The following is a 21,899-nucleotide window of genomic DNA, read 5'->3' on the forward strand; positions in this document are numbered from 1 at the left end:
CTTCCGTAGTGATACTGCCTCGGAAACCCAAGGAGGGGTCTCTATGAGTCGGGTTTGACTCGACGGCACATAACAACAACAACAATATTTGTGACTAAGAGTGAAGACCTCCAGCAGGGCCACACTGGGCGCACATGGAAATCCTGTTTGCAGCATCATCAACCACTTTGGCAAAGTGCCTTTTAAAAGAATGTGACATCTACTTCATTGCAGTATCAGAACACAATGGATGTCGATCGAATCCTTTTGTCCATCTCTATATATGCTTTCAAATATGGCGGAACATGGGTCCATCTTCCTACACAGTGAGTCTTATGAGAGGCAACAGGGATGAAACTCAATGATACCATGCCAAGCTAGAGAAGCTGGAACCAAAAGGTCACGTGCTGTTGGACGGCATTTGTAAGAAGCATCCAGAATTGGTGAATCCACAGAGCAGAAGGCGCACGGGGGGTTCCCGGGGCTAGGAGGAGGTGGGTGAGATTGACAGCTTGAGGAGTGTGGGCTTTCATTGCAGCGAGGAGTCTCATTTGGAGCTAAGTGGCAGTGGTGTTTACATAGCACTGTGAATATTCTCAAGACCACTGAATTGTTTTTCTAAAATACGGGTAAAAATCACCACCGGTGTCCTCAGGTCCGTGGGACCTCGGTGGCGGCTCGCCGTTCTGGGCTCTGCTTTGCGCAGGTCTCCCTCCTGCAGTACCTTCCGTCTCCGTTCCCGGTCTTCCGGCTGTGTTACAGCAACCTGGAGCTGCCTGAGCAGAGACTGGTTAATTTTGACTGATGCACAGACGCTTTGGGTCATGTACTTCCTGATGCTGCCCACCTTCTTGGTAGGAGGTTTTTGTTTACTGTTTAAAAGGAGGATTTATATCACATGGGCCTCCTATAATTTCTATACTATTTCATGGGCTTATGTTTGGACTGTTAAATTTATCAAAAATTGGTTCATTCAAAAAACAAAAGTACCACTAAAGGATTCTATTGTTTAGTAATGGCTTTTTTTTTTTTAGGAGCCCTGTGGCACAATAAAGAGCTCTCATGGCATAGTGGGTAAAGTACTGGACTGCTAACCAAAAGGTGAATGGTTCAAATCCATCAGCTGAAAGATGAGACAGTCTGCTTCTATAAAGATTTACAGCTTTAGAAACCCAATGGGGCGCTGTGACTCAGAATCGACTCAGTGGCAGTGGGTTTTTTTTTTTTTTTCCCTTGGACCTTTTGGTGACACAGTGGTTAAGTGTCCATCTAGAAATGGAGAGGGCAGGGATTTGAACGAAACAGCCTCTCCAAGGAAGAAAGATGTGGCCGTCTGCTTCCACAAAGATTGTTGTTATTGTAGATACCATTGAGTTGGTTCCAACTCAGAGTGACACTATGCGCAACAGAATGAAACACTGCCTAGTTCTGCACCATCGTCACAATCATTGTCAAGTTTGAGCCCATTGTTGCAGCCACTGTGACTGAAGACCCGTCCCAGTGAGGATCTTCCCTTTTTTGCTGACCCTCTACTTCTCCCAGCATGATGTCCTAGAAAAGGAACTAGCTCCTCCTGATATCAGTCCAAAGTATGTGAGACAGTCTCACCATCCTTGCTTCTAAGGAACATACTGGCTATATTTCTTCCAAGACAGATTTGTTTGCACTTCTGACAGACAGCCCATGGTATAGTTAATATTCTTTTCCGACACCATACTTCAAATGCATCAATTCTTCTTTGGTCCTTCTTATTCATTGTCCAGCTTCAACATGCATATGAGATGATTAAATATACCATGGCTTGGGTCAGGAACACCCTAGTTCTCAAAGTGATATCTTTGTTTCTTATCTCTTTAAAGAGATCTTTTTCAGCAGCTTTGTCCTAAGCGATAAGTCATTTGATTTCTTGACTTCTGTTACCATGAGTGTTGATTAGAGCCTTGGAAACCCCACAGGGCAGCTCTACTATGTTCTATAGGGTCACTTTGAAACAGAGGTGCTTTGTGATAATTAAGCTTTGTGATAGTTAAGATTTGTGTCATCAGCTTCTAAAGCCAGCAGCCTGCTGTATTGCCTGCTGATCTTGGGCTTGGCTGCCGCTGAAGCTACATGAGTCAGGAGAAGCCTGTAGCTCGAGTTTGACCCACAGCCTTGGGACTTGACAACCTCTATAACTGCATGAGCCATTTCCTCGAGATAAATTTCTTTCTCTCACTCTCTCTCTAATTCAGCCTAAGACTTGGTTGAAAGGTAATGACTTTAATGGCATTTTATTTATTCCTTATATGATTTACTTCAAAATAGATTTGAGATTGCTTGCAGTACAAATGAAGTTAAAACATGGTTTTCTATCTGGTGCTGCTGTAACACATCCTAATCTATCATATACCTTGTGATATTGCTTTGGTTCAGTGGCCTCCACTTGTCCTTTTCTTTCAATCTCATTACGCCATTTGTTGTTAGCTTTGATTTATTTGAACATTATTGTATTGAATTCATCCCTTTCTCCTGCTCTCAGGTAGTTGTGTGTTTTTTGGTTTTGAAACTGTTAATGTACCTTATGCATTTTCTCTTCATTTTTTTTTTCAATTTCTTATTTTCATTTTCTCTTTTTAAAATTAGACCTGGTCCTTTCTCCCACCATACCGAATAGGCATACACCTATATAACCATCAGAAGAAATTGCTACTCATTGCTAAGAGCACTGATAAATAGAAACAGATGTTGCTTATGGTAGGGGGCCAAGGAGGCCCCACTGCTGATGTGTGATTGTGGTTGTCCTTTTTCTATTCTGTTGAGCACTTATTCCAAGGTACACACGGGTGATCAATTGTTGTGAGATGATGTCAAAGTCAAGGAGGGAGGAAACTCATCAGAAAGTGTAGCTTTAGCACAGCTCCTACTGTTCTTGCGTCTTGGAGGAAATGAGAGGTTTGAGTCCTTAGAGCAGAACCCCTTTTTGCCCCCCTTCCCTGAGCCAAGATGTTTGCTGAAGAACCAGAAGGAATAAGCAGCTTGGCGAGCTGTATAGAATAGAGAAAAAAGAAGAAAATTGCCTCATTTCCACGTGCACATTCAGCAAGATTACCACAGAAAAAAGTTTGCACACGTTTAAACACAGTGCTTCTGCTTTTAAAACATATTCAGACGCAAACAAATGGAAAACAGCTGCCTTGGAGTCGGTGGTGACTCATGGCAGCCCCATGTGTGAGCTGTGCAGTGCGTAGGGTTTTCAATGGCTGTGAACTTGCAGAAGCAGACAGCCAGACCCTTCTCTGGAAGTGCCTCTGGGTGAACTTGAACCTCCAGGCTTTTGCTTAGCAGCACATTCACATACATTTAATCTCATAAAAATCTAGGAGCAGAGACATTATCCTCTCAATGCTGAGAAAATAGAAGCTAACACTTCCCATGACCCTTAGAAGGGCCTACAGAAAGCATATCTCAGCCAGACTCCCAGCGTCAGCACCCACTCCCAGTGCTCTTCACAGGGGCACTCCACTCTGGAGGAGTGGAGAGGCCAGATTTTCTGCACAGGAGCAACTGCCCTTCCCCACTCTTAGCACACACACGGCAAGGAATTGCTGAGGTCCTCTTGTCGCTCCTAAAAGTCAGCCCTTGAGGACACACAGAAATAGAGACCCCGGGGTTTGCTTTTGGTTTCCTAGTCCTGACAATTGCCTAGAACTACCCATGAGGAAAAGTTCCCTGGTGCCACAACGGTTCATGGCTGGGCTGCTAAGTGAAAAGCTGGTGGCTCCAACTCCAAAGACTTGGTGACGCGCTCTAGGAAAAATGACAGTCTTGGGAGAGTTCTAGCCTGCCACATGGGGTGGCAGGGAGTCAGAATCCAATCAATGGCAGCTAAAAGGTACAACCCCTGAGAAGAAAGTGTTGTTGTTAGATGCTGTCGAGTCAGCTCTGGCTCACAGCGACCCTGTGCACAGCAGAACAGAGCACTGCCCGGGCCGGCGCCAGCCTCACCATCCTTGCTGTACTCGAGCCCATCCTTGCAGCCACTGTGTCAATCTTTCTCATTGAGGGTCTTCTCCTTTTTCTCTAACCATCTACTTAAACCATTCTCCCTTCTAAGGGGGCATTCTGGCTGTGTTTTTCCAAAACGCATTTGTTTCAAGACAAAAGGAAACAGAAGAAAAGAAACACAGGCATTTGTGGGGTTGTAAAGATTCATTTCACTCTAGTTGGCAGCTTTCCAAGAGCTGGGCAGGGCATTTCTCACCCACTTCTAGGTTCAGGTTCCTTGGTCTGTTTTCTATCATCCTTCTGCCCTGAAGGCACCCATCGAAGTTCAAAGGCATTACACTCTTTGTAGTTATTCCTGTCTGCCTAGTTCACATACCTAAATATCACTGTCCACATTTCTTTTTTCAGGAAATGATGATCAGTTCACCAGAGATATTTGAATCTGTCCTATACGTCAGGAAATGTGTAGGGTGTTGCATTCTCTACCGTCTGTGCCTTATAACAGCTGCCAGTCTTACTTGCCACAATTTTTTTAGTGCTTTACACTAAAGTGTTAACCTATCCATATGACCTGACCTTGAACCCTTGATAGTCTTATTTTCAATGATCTTTTTCCTTATGAGTTGAAATTGACTCATTGGCAATGGGTTTCAGGTTTTCCCATGAGTAAGGCATGTGATCTTATGGTCATACTCATGTATGTCTAAAGTTTTCAAAATATGAAATTCAAATATCTTTCTACAACTTCTTATTTTCCCATTGGACCCAAGAACCCCTCTCTCCAGCAGTATGCAATCTGTAGACTGAGGGGAAGGCAATAGGGAAGTTGGTACTGGTTCTAGAGGTCCATGGTCTCAGACCAGGCCATTGTCAGAATGACAATGTACCTACATATTCAGCAAGAAATAAAGCTGAGAAGGAAGAGATAAACTTGATGTTATTTAATTAGATGATTATCTACATGGAAAATTGGAAAATCAGAAATAATCTACCGAATAACAGAACAATTAAGAAAGTTAAGCAAATTCGATGAATAAAAGATCAAGTATTCCTATCTAGAGCAATGAACAAGTAAGAGATACAGGAGGGAGGATACTCATTTTCATAATAACAACTAAAACTATGAGGTGCCTATGGATGTATCCATAAAACAATGTGCAAGACATTTATGGAGAAATAACTGAAGGGTGTAAGACAAAACCCAAATAAATGGAGAGAGATGTTTTTGTTGGAAAATAGTCAGCATTGTAATAATGGAAATTCTCCCACAAATTAATATGTAAGTTAAATTCAGGTATAATAAAAATCCCAGCAGGGCTGTTCCCAGAACACTTAAAAATAAAAGTAATATGCAATTCCTAGGAGATTAAGGTTTAAGAATATCCAAGAAAAGGTGAGTAAACAACAAAAAGGAAGATTTTTTATGAAGAAGTTAACAAGGAGTATCATTAAAAAAGATATTTTGAAGTAGTTCATTTGATAAACTTTTTGGGAATGTTGACAGTGACACACCTCTATTCACTTATCTTCCCACTGAAATCTTGATTTCCCATCCCCCTAAACTTGAATTTTAAGTGTTAACACCAATCTGCATGTAGTGGGTCTATCCGGAGTACCTTTCTTTATTTCTCCTTCAAATTCTGTGCATTCAACCAGGTAATATATTCAATTTAGATAGTATAATGGATGCCTCTAGAATGCTTGTCTCATACCTATCTACCCTCCCACTTCCCTCTTTAATGAGAAACACAGCGTCTCTCTGCTTTTCAATCGATAGAAACCCACATTATAAGAACAGTAGTCTCAAAGCTTCCACACGTGGTCTATTCTTCATGCAACCAACCAACCAACTCACTGCCGTGGAGTCCTATCCAACTCATCGTGACCCCCCTTGGGTTTCCGAGGTGGTATCACTATGGAAGTAGAATGCCCAACCTTCCTTCTGAGGAGGGCCTGGTGGGTTTGAACCTCCAGCCTTCTGGTTAGCAGTACCTTGGGCACTATGCCACCGGAGCTCCTATTCTTCATGCAGCAACCAGAATTATCCTTCATGTCTTGGGATCACCTTAAATACCCTCTCATAAACATCCTTACACAAGCAATCCTGACATGATTTTACTGCCTTCTCCAACTTACCTAATGGCATTGAAGTTTTGTTTGCTTATTTTGATCTGTTCTTTCTATTGTTTTTAGGTGCTATCGGGTCAGTTCCAGCTCATGTCAACCCTGTGTAGAAGAGAACAAACCGCTATCTTGTCCGTGACGTTCTCAAAATCACTGCTCTACTTGTGGCCATGTTGCAGCCACTGTGGCTGCCCATCTTGTTGTGGCCGCCCATCTTGTTGAGGTCTTCCTCTTTTTCACTGACCCTCTGCTTTACCAAGCATGATTATGTCCTTCTCCAGGGACTGGTCCCTCCTGGTAATATATACAAAGTACATGAGAGGAAGTCGTGCCATCCTTCCTTCTAAGGAGTTTTCTGGCTGTACTTCTTCCAAGGCATATCTGTTAGTTCTGGCAGTCTATGGTGTATTCAACATAATAATCTATACAAAAACAAAAAACAAAACAAACCAAATTCACTGCCATTGAGTCGATTTTGACTCATAGCGACCTCTCCTTGGGTTTCCAAGGTAGTCTCTCTACAGAAGTAGATTGTCCAATCTTCCTTTAGAGGAGTGGCTGGTGGGTTTGAACCTCCAGCCTTCTGGTTAGCAGTCAAATTCCTTAGGCACTATCAGATGCAAAATACACTTAAAAACAAGGTTGGGTTTCAGGTGAAATCCAGACACCCCCCTCCCCACACACACACACACACACACACTCGGTCCAGTTTGAGATAGTAAGTTGTTGTGGGTTTTTTTGCCTCCTTTGAGGCACTTCTAGTTTGTTTTTCCAGTTAATTTCTTTTATAGACTTCCAAACCTTCTTTAAGATTATAGGCTTGGAAAATTTGTGGGGCAGTTCTTCTGTGTCCTATAGGATTGCTATGAGTTGGCATCAACTTCACGGCAGCAGGTTTGTTTTTTGGGGGGGTTTACCTTCATATACAGGTCCCCCACCCAACTCCTCACTTTGAGCAGGCCTTGACTTTGCTGTTTGTTGTTAGACTCTCTCAAGTCATTTCCAACTCATAGTGAATCCATGAGACAGAGTAGAACTGCCCCATAGGGTTTTCTAAGCCTGATGGCACAGTGGTTAAATGCTTGGCTATGAACTGAAAGTTTGAAGCCACCAGACACCCCTTGGGAGAAAGATGAGCTTCTATAAAGATAACAGCCTTGGAAACCCTCTGATGCAGTTCCACTCTGTCTTCCAGGGGTGCTGTGAGTCAGAATTGAGTACATGGCCATTTGTTTGCTTTGGGCTTTTTTTCCATGAAGATTGACAGCCTTGGAAACCCTTTGGGGCAGTTCCACTCTGTCATCTAGGGGCACTGTGCGTCGGAATCTCTTGACAGCAATGTGGCTTTTTTTGTTTTTTTAATGGGAATCCTTACAGGAGCAGATAGGTCTTTGTCCTGAAGAGCAGGTATCATTGGGCGCTGCACATTCAGAACTCTGTGGGGAAGAAGATAGAGATTTCTTTGTTCACAGAGCTCATAGTACAGGAGATAGGACCTAAGCAGACATTGCAACACCACAACCAGCGTTTCACCACCTCAACCAGACGCCATGGAAGTTAGGCGGTGCTTTGGGTGTGCTGCCAACCCCATGGATTCTGTTCTGTTTAGCTGGCTTCCACATTAGACAGGGTCACTTTCTTGTTGTTGTTGTTGTTAGTGTATATTGTTTGTTTTTCCCCAAATAAACATCATTTTATAGTCATCGGGCAATTAGCCTTCGGGTCTCCAATGTTATCTGTTATTTGTAATTTTTCATCTGATTGGAGGGCAGTAGTCACTGTATGAGCGAGATCTGAATGTTGAGGCTTCTTTGATAATACACCATCCAAATGTGAAGAATCAAGCATTCTTATTTTTCAGGATTCCAGAGAGACCATGCCTCAACCTGCTTATAATCCTTCAATGAATGAGTCTAAATCTTTACATCATGCAGAATGTCCTCAAGGCCTGCCCTTCACTCTTATTTTACTCCAATGCTCAACATTCATCCTCGCTTTTGACCTGCAAGCAGCTTCTCAAAGGTATAATATTGATTCGTGGCTCTGTGGTTTCCAAGGCCTGTTGCCCATGTGAGACTTGATCCCAGCATGACTTTTCTTTTAATGTTTTGTGACCAATCTCTGCCAATTCTAGGCAGATTGGATCCTGATCTTTGGGTCCTTATTTACCTTGCTGTTGTTCATTGCCCTGGAGTCACAGTGACCTTGTGTGCAACAGAACAAACTCTAACTGGCCCACTTTCATGATCTTTGATATGCTTCAGCCCATTGTCCTGGCCCGTGTGTCTTTCCACCTGATCAAGAGTTTCCCTCGTTTCTGTTGACTCTCTATTAACTATGATGTCCTTTTCTAGTGACAGGTCTTTCATGATGACGTGTCCAAACTGAGCAAGTCTAAGTCTTGTCATCCTTGCTTCTAAGGAACATTCTGGTTATATTTCTTTTAAGACTAATTTGTTCATTCTTCTGCCTGTCCATGTTCATACTATACATTTTTCTAATTATTTATTTACAAATCTGTCTCTCTTACTAGATGATGAATTCAGTGAAGACTATAGGGTTTGTCCCTGATGCTTAGCACAATGCCTAGGATATAGTATTTAGGTGCTGGGAAGTGTCCATCAAATGCATGACTGAATGAATGGATAAAGGCACCATGCTTGGAACAAAAGCAGATGTGCTTGCACATCAGATCAATGAGAATATTTCCTGTTTTTGGGATGAAATTGTGGGATGACCTAAGGCTTACTTCATTTCTGCCTCAGGTGTCTGTGAGGGGAAAAAAAATGGTGAGAGATGTGACAAATTGAACATCCAGGATTCCGTACTTAGGCAGGTTCACTGTGTTCATTGTTCCCATTTGACACTTAAGAATGAGGGTTTCATGATACCTTGTCTACACAATGGAAATAAAATCAATGTTTTTTTTTTTTTTTTTAATTGTTTCAGGTATAAGACATATTGAAAGACATGTCAAAATAGTTGGAAGATGTCTTCCAAGACAGTGTCCTTCAAAGAAACAACAGTAATATTTGGACAGAAAAACCTTGTTGGGAAGTAGAGGAGGGTGAAAGACTCCTTTTTGCCAAGGAAATAAAGGGAGCTGAAATCAGGTGAAGAGGGGAGCAAAGAAAAATGTGCAAGGGCAAGTGATGAGAGGCCTGAAATTAGAAAAGCCAGATCAATGACTCTGTGCTAGATGCTGAAGTCCTCAGGCAATAGAAGTGTAATCAATAAATGTGGAGAGTGTGAGGTTTCAAGCTAATCATGGGAATGTCAGAAGGTTGCTGTTCTAATCCCCTTTGACACATGGTCTCTGAAACTACAGGTGGTTACTCCGAACCTTTGTTCTACAGTCTGAAAGGATGGGAAATGGTGGTGGGATTCTTTGCTAAGCCCTAATGCACAAAATTATTATAAACTTCAATGTAATATTTTACCAATAAATTTAGACTACTAAATTAGCTTGATGGTTTAATAATGTTATTTGAAAAAAGTTAGCTTCACAAATTGATTTAATGGGACATTTGAGTGCAGATTTGAAGCCACTCCTGTGAGCAATGATCAGGCTGGTTTAAGCCTTGTGTCCATCAGGGTGAATCCCAGGAGAGTAGGGACACTTATTCTCCTGGTATCGCAGTGATTAAAGATATTGGTCATGGAATCAAGTGTCCTGGGTTCAAATTTCAGCCCCATATTTATTAGCTATGCTGGTGATTTTTATTAAGTACTTTGCATTTTATTTTCTTTATGAGTAAAATGGAGGTATTATTAGTACCTACTTTATGGTCATTGTAAACATTAAATCATACAAAGTGCTGGGAACTGTGAAAAACACATTATAAGCATTCTTATTACATTAGAAATACAAATACTTAAACAGGGCTAGAGTTATATTTGAAGCACCTGGGAGGTGCCGACTATCACAATGTTTGTTTGCTAAGTGAAAAGTTAGAGCTTTGAGTCCTTCAGGGGTACCTTGGAAGAAAGGCCTGGCCATCTGCTTCTGAAAAATCACCCATTGGAAACCTACGGGTTACCTACAGGGCAGTTCTACTCTGACATGTGTGGGATTTTCTGAGCTGGAGTTCACTGGATGGCAAGGGGTTGTGGTGGTGGCGGAGTGAGCTTTGGAAGTGCAGAGGTAAAGTTAAAGGCATTTTCCTCTTCAGTGGTTACAAGAGGAGCTCTGGTAGCATAGTGCCTAAGGCACTTAACTGCTAACTAGAAGGCTGGCGGTTCAAACCCATCAGCCACTCCTCGGAAGGAAGATGGGGCAATCTACTTCCATAGTGATACTGTCTTGGAAACCCAAGGAGGGGACACTATGAGTCGGGTCCGACTCAATGGCACATAACAACAACAACAACATCGTTACAAAAAGACAGAGAGAAGTGATAGCATAGCCAATTATGATTTAAGATAAAACACTTGAATAGTTCTTGTCTTATAAGATGCTTTATGGCAAAGATGTGGGCATCCTCACTGAAAGTTTGTAAAGCAACTTTCCTCCTTGACCTATCTCCTTCCTTCTTGTCAAAAACCCAATCATCTTTTCAGATCCAGTTCCTTGATCCATGTAGCCATACACAGCACTCCCCTCTGTTCCCACATGAATCTTCCTCGGCCAGTCACATTTATCTGTATTTGTATTATACTAATTTGTTCCTTTTCTGACTTTTTGGACCAGTGGTTCTCAACTAGAGGCAATTCCGCCTTCTGGGGGTATTTGGCTATGTTTGGAGATATTTTTGGTGATCTTACTAAGTGCAGAGGACAGAAATGCTAGGAAACATCTCACAACAAACAGGACAGTCTTCTACAACAAAAACTTATTGGAATGAAAAAGTCCATAGTGCTGCTTTGAGAAACCCTGTGCTACACTGTAGAGTCATTGGTCAGCAGACAAAATGTCTTTTTATCCCTGGATTTAGGACATGGAAGATTTTTCAGTAAAGATCTACTGATTTTGTGATCTTTACTCATGTAAAGATGTATTCAGTTGTGCACATAAAATCATTGGGGGAAAAATGTTTTCATGTCAATCATTTTATGCTGTAAAAATGTCTTGTAGGAGAAATGTATTCAAATATGCAATGCACAGGGTTTCTAATTAAAACACTTAATAACGTGGCATCCAGCAAACAAAGACTTAAACTCTGCATATTGCTACACTGGTAGCTTTAGGTGAGTGTCCATCTAAGATATAAGTTTACACTGAACTTGACCAATTACATTTTTCTCTTGAGTGCATTCTGTTGCTTTTGCTGTTGTTATTTGCTGTTGGGTTGGCCAAACTCATTGCAACCTTGTGTATAACAGAAAGAATAGTGCCAGTCCTGCACTATCTTCAAGATCATTGGTGTGTTAGCGTCCATTGTTGGCTGTGTCAATCCACTCATGGAGGATTTTGTTCATTGCCTCTGTCCCTCTGCTTTATGAAACATGAGGTCCTTCTCTAGTGATTGGTCTTTTTCATAACATGACCAAAGTAAGCAAGATGAAGTCTCACAATTCTCACTTCAAAGGAACATTTTGGCTCTACTTCATTCAACGTGGATGTTTTTTTCATGCTTCATGCAGTATATTCAATATTCTTCGCCAACTCCATAGTTCAAATGCATTGATTCCTGTTCTTTTTTGTCCTGTTTTCCCATGTACTTGAGAATTGAAAAGACCATGGTTTGGGTCAGTCACACCTTCCTTAGTCACCAAAATGCCATCTTTGCTTTCAAGAACTTTAAAGAAGTCCTTTGTGTAATGCATTGAGTCCTTTGATCTCTTGACTGCTGCTCCCATGGGCACTGATTGTGAAGCCAAGTAAAATGAAATCCTTGACAATTTTGATATTTTCTCCATTTGTCATGATGTTGCTTATTGGTCCAGTTGTGAGGATTTTCTTTCTCTCTCCCTCTTTCTTTACCTTCAGGTGTGTGTATTGAAGGCTGTAGTCCATGACCTTCATCAGTAAGTGCTTCAAGTTGTCTTTGCTTTAGGCAAGCCAAGTTGTGCCATGTACATATCACAGCTTATTAATGAGTCTTCCTCCAGCCCCAGATGTGCATTCTAGAGGTATTATATTCTTTTTATATGGAATCCAATTACCCAGATACCTTTATGAGAGAAGGAATAAGATATGGATAGTCTAAATGAATTAGATCTTCCCAGTATAAGTGAGACAAACAAAACCTCTTGAGATCATAGGTTGTGGAATCAAATCTAGTCTGAGCCTCATCATTCCCTTAGGAGCCTACTTGGGCCTCTAGGCCTTATAACATCAACCCAAGAAAGAATGGCTATTTCTATGTTTAAAGTGTACTTTTACCCTTTATATTGATTTTCTCTGTTTACCACCCACCGCACACAGATTCCTACTCATTCATTTGACAAGCCAGCTTCATAATGCTATTACATCTCTGGAATGTAAATGATTAGAAATTTCATTCCATCTGAAAGGTAAAATTCTTCTCTGAATAATCTTGGAATGCATCATAGACATTTACTTTATGATAATAATTAAGTTAAATTTTCAACATGGCTCACTGGGTCTTTTCAAAATAATGCATTTAAGTAATTGAACATTGGTGTTGAGTGATTTCTTCTCCTTGGAGAATTATTATATTTGCTGTTAATCACAAATTTAGGAACCATTGCAGAGTTCTCAGGGCTCTGAATATTATGAGTCATTTCTCAGTTCATCCTGACTCAGATGTTGCTCCAAAGAACGAGACATTTAAATATAAGGCTTCCAGTGGGGATTTCTTAATTAGATTTTAATAAGAGCAAACATTAGCATCTGCTTTGTCATTCTTTTTATCCTGGTAAAGTGAAGAATTTCAATATTAAACCACACCATTGTCTCTTTTCATTTTGAGCTCTCAAGATATTCCATCAATTAATAATACCGGGCTTAGGAACTTGTTTGTAAATAATAAGATTATCGTTCCCTGTTCCTACAGTTTGAAGGCTTTGAAATTAGAGTTCATATGAAATTTATGAAATGTAAAGAGTAAAATATTTATGGAATGGGAAACAGCCACAGAATTTATATACTTTGTGATGGAAACTGGGTGGCGGGGCTGCATTAACATGAATACAGCAGGAGCAGGGTACTGTCTCCCTCAGCTGTTCACCTGTCCCTCAGCTCCTCCTCCTGCTCACACGGTGTGCGATGTGCTGTCGTTATCCAGTCAGCTCCCACTCATGATCACCCCACATATGTCCAGTAGAACTATGCTCCATAGTGTTGTCCTCAGTGACCCATTTTTTAGAAGTAGAAGTAGATTGCCAGGCCTTTCATCCAAGGTACCTCTGGGTTGACTCAAACTTCCAACCTTTTGTTTAACAGCAAAGAGCATTCACTGTTTGTACCACTCAGGGACTCTGGTGGTCTACTACTCAGAACTAAACAACACTCAATTTCAATTGCCTGTTTGTTGTTGGAGATATCATAGGTTTCAAGCTAACAGATTGTTCAATCTTTGTTAAGCAAGAAAGGGGCCCAGGTCACTGATATGGTGTAAATGAAGTTGTCTCATTAACTATGAAGCTGGACCTTTGAAATTGAACTGTATGCATGTTTGTGTTCATTGAGAAGACCAGCACCAGGCACATGGTGAACATTACTGTATTCTAATCACACATGTTAATTGGCTATTCCTGGCATTTAGGCCCAGGGGAAAAGTATTATTAGTGGTGTGTTCTTTAATGTTCTTGTAAATGATACGTCACTCAGGCTCAGTTGTGAATTATTTCATGTGCATCTGTTGGCTTCCTGGTGTTTAGGGTCTTGGAAAAATTCAGAGGGGCTGTGTATGAATGAAGGCAGAGTGTCTTCTCTGCATTGGAAGCAGAAAAAGTGAGGGCTATTGAATAAATTTTTAAGGAGTCTAGGTGGCACAATGATTAAGTGTTGGTTGGCTAACCAATGGCTTGGCAGTTTGAATCTACCAGCTGTTCTGCAGAAGAAAGATGCAGTAGTGTGTTTCCATAAAGATGACAGCCTTGGAAATTCTATGGAACAGTTCAACTCTGTCCTATAGGGTCACTGTGGTTCAGATTCCACCCGAAGGCCAGAGTTTTTTATTAGTTTATTTTTCCTCATGATGGTGACTTTGGTTTTTCACTAATCTGAACTCACTGTCCATGATCTCACTGTGTAATTACATTTTTGCTCCTTCTTGGGCATAAACCTATGGCTGACATTCATCCTACACCCCCAGAGTAGTAGGCAAATATCTTCAGATGCCTCATCAGGGATACCTAATTGAACTTAGATTTTTCTGGAGACGATAACTAAGAGGAAGCCTGGCACAGAATACTTTCTCAATACATGTTTGTTAAATCCATGTAAGATAAGATTGTCTTGAGAAAAGCCAAAGCTGAAGGAGTAAAGTGATTTTCCCATGTTCTTAGCCAATAAAGGAAAATGCAGAAACAATAGAGAACATCAAGAAGAGGAAAAAAAAGTTTGTTCAAACAGCTTAAGAATCCCACTGTAGCTCCCATTACCTGTCCCGTGAGAACCTAAGTCATTCCATGTAGTGATTTATTTAGTACTGGGGAGTGGTGAGATTACTTTGGAGAGGCTGCTTCCTTTCATTATTAATCTAATCCTCCAGCTTGGACATTTTCAGGTAAAGCATCATCCAAGATGTATTGAGGTTTTGTTTAACAATCCTTTCAATAAATGGACGGACATGTGGTATAATTGCTCTTGGCATTAGAGGCCTACCAGCATCCAGAGGCTTAAAAATAAGATATATGCCTTCAGAGTAGGGCAAAGCATTAGGGGTGATTTCATAAGCAACACTTGCTTCGAATCATTGGAAGATAAGGCACCTGAACGTGTATTTGTTTGCCTTGGAATACCGTGTAGGTCTTCCCACAACTTTTTACCAGTTAACAGTATTTTCCACTTCTGTCAATTGGATGTAAAAAGTTGTGGTTGTCACCATCTCTTCCTCGTCGTTTCCAGCTGGAGATTCTGAGCACTTCTAGTTGTGGATACAGCTTCAGCCAGTATGCCAGCTCTCATGTACTTCAGGATCCCCATGCCCTGGAATTAGTTGCCTTGTGAATGCAGATCTATTGTGAGCTCTGGAGTCTATGTAGCAGTTTAACTGTGGACAGCACTAACCATTCACCCTCCACTGAGTGACATCAGTGTCATCACTGATTAACGATTCCTGTTCCTGTGTCTCTTACCAGCAGGTGAAAGATGAAGCAGTCTGCTTCCATAAAGACTGACAGCCTTGGAAACCCTCTGGGGCAGTTCTGCTCTGTCCTCTAGGGGCTCTATGAATCAGAATCAACTTGACAACAGTGGATGTTGGTTTCAGTCCCTTTTCAGATTGAAATCTCTTAATCAAGCCAGGGAATCCTAGCTCCCTTGTTTTAATGTATGTAGTTCATCAAACAATAGCTTTGTCCACTTTCCTCTCTGATCCCACCCTTTCCTTATATTACCACATTTGATATACTATGGATGTTCTAACATATCATACAGCAACATTTGTCTGAGTAACATCTTCTTTTTTAAAATTTTCAGTTGTGGCCTTTTGGTGTGGAAGGAAAAGAGAATTTTGAGATATTTTTGTCATATTTTCTATGCTGTTTAAAATTGAGATACAAATTTTGTAAAATTTGAATCAATTTCTTTTGGTGCTAATAGAATTATGTTTTTCTACTGCAAAAGAAAAGAGCATAAAATAAGATTAGAGACCAAACCCTTAAGAGTTAGTTTTAAGCTAAGCAGTGCTACCTACTGTGTAAGCAGTAGAGTTAATGAAAGTGCAAGAACTGGGGAAGGATCAAATGATTTGAGTCTTCATAACATGAGTTTGGTGCAATATTAACAGGAAAGGGGGGAGTTGGAAAGCAGGATGCTGACCATAGCTTTGACCAAAATGAGCTTGAAATACATACAAGGCAACTAGAAATATCAGTTTATTTTTAAATGTGTAATAAATACTGGAAAATCAATCTGGTTTCAGAAGAGGACGTGGAAAGAGAGATATCATTGCTGATGTCAGATGGATCTTGGCTCAAAGCAAAGAACACCAGAATTATGTTTACTTGTGTTTTATTGACTATGCAAAAGCATTTGATTGTGTGGATCATAACAAATTATGGATAACACTGAGAAGAATGGGAATTCCAGAACACTGAATTGTGCTCATGAGAACCTGTACATGGACCAGGAGTCTGTTGCTCAAACAGAACAAGGGGATACTACATGATTTAAAATTGGGAAGGGACTATGTCAAGGTTGTATCCTTTCACTATACATATTCAATCTGTATGCTGAGCAAATAATCTGAGAAGTTGGACTATATGAAGAAGAAAGCAGTATCAGGATTGGAGAAAGACTCATTAACAACCTGCTATATACAGATGACACTACTTTTCTTGCTGAAAGTGAAGAAGACTTGAAGCACTTACTAATAAAGATCAAATTCCTTCAGTATGGATTACACCTCAGCATAAAGAAAACAAAAATCTTCACAACTGGACCAATGAACAACATCATGATAAAAGGAGAATAGATAGAAGTTATCAGGGATTTCATTTTAGTTGGATCCACAATCAACAGCCATGGAAACAGCAGTAAGGAAATCAGGCATCATATTGCACTGGGCATGTCTGATGCAAAAGATCTCTTCAGGGTATAAAGAAACAAAGATTTCATTTTGAAGACTAATATGCACCTGACATAAGCCATGGTATTTTCAATTACCGCATATGCATGTGAAAGCTGCACAATGAATAAGGAAGACTGAAGAAATATTGATTCATTTAAATTGTGGTGCTGGTGAATAATATTGAAAATACCATGGACTGCCAGAAAAATAAAAAAATCTGCCTTGGAAGAAGTACAGTTGGAATGTTCCTTAGAAGTGAGAGTGGCCAGATTTACTCTCATATACTTTTACATGTTGTCAGAAAGGACCAGTCCCTGGAGAAGGATATCATGCTTCGTAAAGTAGTTGTTGTTGTTAGATGCCAACGAGTCATCTCTGACTCATATCGATTTCATGCACAGCAGAACAAAACACTGCCTGGTCCCGTGCCAGCTCCACAATCCTTGCTACACCTGAGCCCATCGTTGCAGCCTGTGTCAATCCATCTCGTTGAGAGCCCACCCCTCTTTTGTTGACCCTCTACCTTACCAAGCATATCTTTCTCCAGGAAATGGTTCCTTCTTACAACATGATTAAAGCAGGCAAGACAAAGTCTGGCCATTCTCACTTCCAAGGAGCATTCTGGCTGCACTTCCTCCAGGACAGATCTGTTAGTTCTTTTAGCAGTCCATGGTACTTTCAGCATTCTCCGCCAGCACCACAACTCAAAAGCATCGACCCTTCTTCAGTCTTCCTGATTCATTGTCCAGCTCTCACATGCATGAGGTGGTTGAAAATGCCATGGCTTGTGTCAGGCACACCTTAGTCTTCAAGGAGACATCCTTGCTCCTCAGCACTTGAAAGTGGTCTTTTGCAGCTAATTTGCCCAGTGCTATATACATCGTCTGATATCCTGAGTGCTGCTTCCATGGGTGTTGATTGTAGAACCAAGCAATACGAAGTCTTTGACAACTTCAATCTTTTCTCCCTTTATCATGATCCTGCTTATAGGTCCAGTTGTGAAGATTTTTGTCTTCTTTATATTGAGGTATAATCCATACTGCAGACTGTAGTCTTCAATCTTCATCGGTAACTGCTTCAAGTCATTTTCACTTTCAGCAAAGTTGTGTCGTCAGCTTTTTGCAGGTTGTTAATGATTCTCCTCCAATCCTGATGTCATGTTCTTCATATAGCCCAGCTTCTTAGATTATTTGCTCAGCATACAGATTGAATAAGTATGGTGAAAGGATACAACCCTGATGCACTCTCTTCTTAATTTTAAGCCTGCAGTATCCCCTTGTTCTATTTGAACGACAGCCTCTTGGTCTTTGTACAGGTTCCTCATGAGTACAATTAACTGTTCTGGAATTCCCATTATTCTCAATGTTATCCACAGTTTGTTATGAGCCACACAATCAAATGCTTTTGCAGGGTCAATAAAACACAGGTAAACATCTTTCTGTTATTCTTTGCTTTGAGTCAAGATCCATCTGACATCAGCAATGACATCTCTCATTCCACATCCTCTTTTGAATCCAGCTTGCATTTTTGGAAGTTCTCTGCCAATGTATTGCTGCAACCATTTTTGAATTATCTTCAGTAAGATTTTACTTGCATGTGATATTAATGATATCGATAATGTCCACATTCTGTGGGATCGCCTTTCTTGGGAATGGGTACAAATGTGGATCTCTTCCAGTCAGTTGGCCAGGTTGCTCTCCTCCAAATCCTCTGGCATAGCCGAGTGAGTGCCTCCAGTGTGGCATCCATTTGTTGAAACATCTCTATGGGTATTCCATCAATTCTTGGAGCTTTGTTCTTCACCAGTTCCTTCAGTGCATCTTTGACTGCTTCCTTCAATACCATTGGTTTTTGACCATATGCCACCTCCTGAAATGGATTAACATCAACCAGTTCATTTTGGTACAGTGATGCTGTGTATTCCTTCCATAATTCAATATTTTGTCCATAGAATCTTTCAGTATTGGAACTTGAGGCTTAATTTTTTTCTTCAGTTCTTTCAGCTTGTGAAATGCTGAGTGTGTTCTTCCCTTCTGGTTTTATAACTCCAGGTCTTTGCACATTTCATTACAATAATTGACTTTCTCTTTTCAAGCTGCTCTTTGACATCTTCTGTTCAGCTTTTTTATCAAGTACAAGTTTTAGAGTCTCTTCTGATATTCATTTTGGTCTTTTCTTCCTTTCCTGCTTTTTTAATGAGCTTTTGCTTTCTTCATGGATGATGTTCTTGATGTCATCTCACAATTCTTCTGGTTTTCAGTCATTGGTGTTCAATGCATCAAATGTATTTTTTAGATGTCTCTAAATTCAGGAGGATATATTCAAGACCATATTTTGGCTCTCCTGGACTTGTTTTAATTGTCTTCAACTTCAACTTGCATATGAGCATTTGATGGTCTGTTCCACAATCAGCTCCTGGCCTTGTTTTGGCTGAAGATACTGAGGCTTTCCATCTCCTCTTGGCACAGATGCAGTCAATCTGATTCCTGGGTACTCCATCTGATGAAGTCCACATGTATAGCCTCTGTTTGTGTTGTTGGAAAGGGTGTTTGCAATGAAAAAGTCGTCGGTCTTGCAAAATTCTTTTATGCCATCTCCAGCATTATTCCTATCACCAAGGTCAAATTTTCTAACTACTGGTGATTCTCCTTTGTTTCCAAGTTTTGTATTACAAATACCAGTGATAATTAACACATCTTGATTGCATGTTTGGTCAATTTCAGACTGCAGAAGTTGATAAAAATCTTCAATTTCCTCATCTTTGGTTGGTGGTTGGTGCATAAATTTGAATAATAGTTAACTAGTCTTTCTTGTAGGTATATGGATATTATCCTATCACTGACAGCATTATACTTCAGGACAGATGTTGAAATATCTTTTGTGATGATGAATGCCACACCATTTCTCTTCAATTTTTCATTCCCAGAATAGTAGATCATATGGTTGTCTGATTCAAAATGGCCAAAATGGTGCATTTTAGCTGACTAATGCCTATGATATCAATCTTTATGCATTCCATTTCATTTTTGGCAACTTCCAATTTTCCTAGATTCATATTTCATGCATTCCATGTTTGGATTATTAATGGATGTTTGCAGCCGTTTCTCCTCAGTTTGAGTCATGCCACATCAGCAATGGAGGTACTGAAAGCTTTACTTTATCCACATCATTAAGGTGGGTTCTACTCTGATGAGGCAGCTCTTTCCCAGTCATATTTTGAGTGCCTTCTGACCTAACGGTCTCATCTTCTGGCACTATGTTGGACAATGTTTCACGGCTACTCATAAAGTTGTTCAGTAATGTATCAGACAGTGCTTCTCTGCTATTTATAAGATTTTACCCAGCCAATTCTTTGAGTAGTAGATGGCCTCTTCCTTCTTCCTAGTCTGTCTCAGTCTGGAATCTCTGCTGAAACTTGTCCACTATGCACAAGCCTGCTGGCATTTGAAACACCAGTGGCACAGCCTCCAGCCTCAGCAACAAGCAAGCCACTACCCTAGGACAAACTGGCAGACAAGTTCATCTCCCTTAGCTATTCCAAGCCTCTCCGCCCTACCCTTTCCTGGGTCTGGCCGCTGTCAGCCTTGGCTTTCCCACTTTCCTTCCTGGTAAAGTAGAGGGTCTGTGAAAAAGGGAAGACACTCAAAAAGATGAATTGACACAGTGGCTGTGATGATGGGCTCCAGTGTAGCAAAGATTGTGAGGATAGCTCAAGACTGGGCAATGTTTCACAGTGTTGTACATAGGATTGCTATGAGTTGAAATTGACTCAGCAGTACCTAACAGTAACAACAATGGACATTGGGATCCTGGGTGGAGAACAGGAGCCATGGTGGCACAGTGGTTAAAACACTAGTCTACTAACATAAAGGTTGGTGGTGTGAAGCTGCCAGTCACTTTTCTAGAGAAGGATGTGATAGTCTGCTTCTGTAAAGATTTGTAGCCTTAGAAACCCTATGGGATAGTTCTCTGCCCTTTAGGGTCTCTGTGGGTTGGAATCAACTTGACAGCAGTAGATTTTTATCCTTTGTTTATTTGGGGTGAGACAAATGGTTAAGTGACTGGCTGAATATTTGGTTCAGACCTGCTGTGGTGCTTCAGAATAAAGGGTGGGCAATGCGCGTATGCCCACGACGATATTCCCTTTCTCACCTGCCCCAGGAAGGGGCTGTCTTTAGAGTCCCACGTGCCCTTCATGGTCAGTTAAACTTCACTTCTGGCTACTCCTTGCACAACGGATCTGACCACTGTGATTTGGAGGCTTTCAGTGCTTGGTTTTCATTGGCTGAAGTGCATTGCCAGCCCTTTCTTCCTAGTCCATCTTAACTGGGTGCACAGTTGACACCTGCTCAGAGTCATAGCAACATGCAAACATCCACTGTCAGGTAGGTGCTGGCCCATTGTTTATTGTACGGCTCAAATACTTACAGATTTGCTGATTTAACATCTCCTTTAGTTTACGTCTCCTCTCGTCTATTGATAATTGGGTAACAATGACCAAATATGGTCTCCCTTTTAATGTCTGTCAATTTTTGCCTTTAAATATTAAGTTATTTTAGGAAGTACAAAATTATTCAGAATATCCATATGCTATTCTACATTCTGTGTCATTGTGTCGTATCCTTCAGAGTTCTAGCTTATATTTGTTCTTATTTATCTATTTATTTCTGCTGTCAAGTATCCAATGTCTGATAAAATTATTCACTATAATAATTTTGTTTTGGATAGTATTCACATTGTATTTCTTACTCCAATTTTAACTTTCACGTTTTTTTGTACTTTTATTTTTAGACTGTAAGTAATTAGTAGCTCACCTTTCAATATCCAATCTGATGATCTTTTTCTTTTAACTGAATAATTTCATAAATTTATATTTAATATAATAATGACTATAGTGAATTTCAGGGAGCTCTGGTGGCATAGTGCTTAAGGCACTTGACTGTTAACCAGAAGGCTGGGGATTCAAACCCACCAGCCACTCTTCAGAAGGAAGGTTAGGCAATCTACTTCTGTAGTGATACTACCTTAGAAACCCAAGGAAGGGTCGCTAGGAGTTGGGTCTGACTCGATGGCACATAACAACAAAAACATAGTGAATTTCATTCTGACACCTACTTTTTGTTTTCAATGCTGTTGACGTCTCTTTCTTACCTTCTTTTAAATACATAA

Source organism: Orycteropus afer, unplaced genomic scaffold (assembly GCF_000298275.1).
Source record: "Orycteropus afer afer isolate SDZICR_OR568_19922 unplaced genomic scaffold, OryAfe1.0 scaffold00458, whole genome shotgun sequence".
Classification (NCBI taxonomy): domain Eukaryota; kingdom Metazoa; phylum Chordata; class Mammalia; order Tubulidentata; family Orycteropodidae; genus Orycteropus; species Orycteropus afer.